This window comes from Dryobates pubescens, chromosome 11 (genome assembly GCF_014839835.1).
Source record: "Dryobates pubescens isolate bDryPub1 chromosome 11, bDryPub1.pri, whole genome shotgun sequence".
In the NCBI taxonomy this organism is placed as follows: domain Eukaryota; kingdom Metazoa; phylum Chordata; class Aves; order Piciformes; family Picidae; genus Dryobates; species Dryobates pubescens.
Window position 1 is genome coordinate 9,485,251 of NC_071622.1, and position 2,964 is coordinate 9,488,214.

Genomic DNA, 2,964 nt, shown 5'->3' on the forward strand with positions numbered 1-2,964 from the left:
TAAACCCCTATGCCTTATCCTATAATGACTAAGCTGTCTCTGTGTTGGGCACATTAACTCTGTAGGAGAGCTCTGACATCTTGCTGGAAGAAGTCTAAAGATGTATTTTTATTAGCTTTTGCAGAAGAAACACTGACTAAAAGTTCCTATCTGAAGCTTGCCCAACAGCCTCACATTCACTGGGTTCCCCTAAGTCTGAGTCCTCAAAGTCTTTCTGTAGCAGAGGCCAAATCCCACATCCAGCTCCAGCCTGGGTGCCAGGCTTGCTTGCTAGGCTCTTGACTTCTTCAGCCCAGAGCAGAGTTCCTGCTTACATAAGCAGTAGTTGGCCAGGAGAAAAAGAGAACAATGCAGCCTTTATAGATTAGAAATATTTCAATTTAGTAGAAATTATGCAGTATATAACATGGCTCAGAGAAGTAATTTGTCTTTTTTCTGCCTGGATCCTTGCTTTTTCTATCCTTTCTCATTCTTCTTTCTTTGCCTTCCTCATTTCACTTCACCCTTCTTTTTCTGTCTCTTTACCTACTTTCCTCTCTCCTTTCTGGGCTTCCTCCCTTCCAACAGGTCCCACTATTGCTCTGATGGTTCCACTCCAATCCCTACCTCTACGTTATCTGCAAAAAAATCACTGCCAACAGAACATGTGCCTGGAGATGCATTCCAGTGTCTTGGAAAGGAATGCACAGAACAAAGAGGACAGAACTGGAGGGGCAGAAGGATAGGGACGTGCAAGGAGAGTTACAGGAAGAGAAGGCCTGGGGTACATACATTGCTGCAGGCAAAGGCGAGAGCTCACCTCCAGCACTGTCAGAAAGAATCCCCTAAGCATTTCTGCCTGGAACTGTCAGTCCAAGAAAAATTATATTTCATAATTGGAAGGAGAAAAATAAATAGAGAAGTGTTTCATCTTCGGAGTGTTGGATATTTGATCTTATCTGGAATGAGCGTTTGTGTACATGTGTGCATGCGTCACTGTTGTTATTTTATTACAGAGTGCCATTATGAAACTTCCCCTTACCAGTTTGCATAAATCCTCATTTTCAGACATGTGGTCACTGGTTTAGGGAATATTTACAGCTAAATGCCTCAGCTCCTGCAGACCCAACTTTTCTCAGTTTCAGTCTCAGGACTACTTGGCATAACCAAAGCCTTTGCCACAGATAGCCCAGACACCGCTCTTGAAAAAATTATCCTGACCAAAATTGGTGCTTTGGCCTGTGTGAACTACTAAACATTTTCACAAAGCAGCAATTAGGTTGTAAGTTACTTACAATCTTTGCCTCTTCAAACCTTAATATTTAGGTCACATGGAATAGTGTAGGTAGGGGGGAAAAAAACAGTACTCACAGGTTGCCATATTTGTTCAAACTCATCTTTGGTTCTTTTCCAAAAGCCAGCCTCCCAGCTGACAGTTGATGTGCTGCTCACCTTACCCAGATGCCTGCTCAAGTTCACTCCAGACCTTGAGCTTCCTACATGCAGAAGTCAAACAACTCCATCACTGAAAAAGCTCAAGTTCCCAATGAACTGGCCATCTACAACGTGAAGGAGATGCCTCTCCCAGGCCAGGACCCAGAAGATGCCATGCAACCTAACAAAACTTGACCAACCCAGCTACGTTCCTGTTTAGCTACCATAAGGTAGCTCTTGTTAAGTTGTTGTCCTGCCAAGGTCACCTGACAAACAAAAACACTTTGCCAAAAAGAAAACTTCCTTGAGCTCATTCTGTTCTTGTTACCAATGCTCTTTCCCAGACACCAAGGAGAATAGTTCTACATTCCCCATTATGCATAATGACATCCTTCCAGGTCCCAGAGGCAAGCACAAACACACAGAGACTTCCTAAAATTACAGATACTCTGCACAGCGTGGAAAACTTTGAGAGCCACGAGAGATAGCAACAAGGTGAAACCCACACTCTGCATTCCCAAGGCCCTGAGTGCACCAAAAAACTCTGCAGCCTCTCCCCTCTCCTTGGAGTTTGGCCACCTGTGCTACAGGCCAGCTCTGATAAGGATCAACTTCAAGCTGGGATTGGACTTCTGTGAAAAACTGTGAATCAGTGTTGGGCATCCTCTGCATGGCCCTTCCTTGCTTGATTGAGGAGGTGCCTTTAAAATCGGGCCCTAAAATTTGGTCTTTGCCTCAGCTATCTTGCAGGTTTAACTGTGCTCATACATCCTATTGATCATGATCCTGGATGTGGTTGGAGAGGTGTTCCCTGTTGCACCCAGAAGCAGTCAGATGGTGGAGTTCATTGCTGAGGTCCTCCTTGCTGTGGTGCACTCACCCTGCTTGCTGTGCACCAGAATGGCTAATTTAAGCAGCTGTGCTGGTCCTCATCATAAGCAGGTGATGATGATGTCTTTCAGGCCATCTTCTCGGGTTGGAACTGACCCCACATACAACTGTTCATGATGCAAGACACCTTATGTTTTCTCCAGGACAGGGGCATGCTGAAGATCAGACCACTGCCTTTTAGAAGAAACAAACATGGAATCATGTCAATGGGAATCACAGGGAACTTAATTCCCACCTTCATTCTTCCTAAAATCATTAGGCTTTTTATGCCAATGTTTTATTTTGACATGGTTTTTCCTTTCTTTGCATTTTTCTGTTCACCATAAAGGGGTACGAGAGCACAGAAATCCACTATGAGGACTGGAGATAGTGAAAGCCCTCCTGGATCATCTGTTTCAGAGCAGATCTCATATCTATCCCCCAGTTTTCACTTGCTGGAAGGCTACCCAGCCATGTGTTTGCAATTAAAGTCTCCGTTCCTCGTGGGCTCATGGCAAATAGTCTGCTTCACCTGGGTCATATCTCTAAAGGGAATTCCCCCAGACAGGATTTGCAGGCCATATTCGGTGGCAGCTCTGACACAGGCATTAGCCATAATGGAATCCATGTCAATTACGAGTTCATCCATTCGTTTTTCTATCCAGGCCTCCCACTCAAATT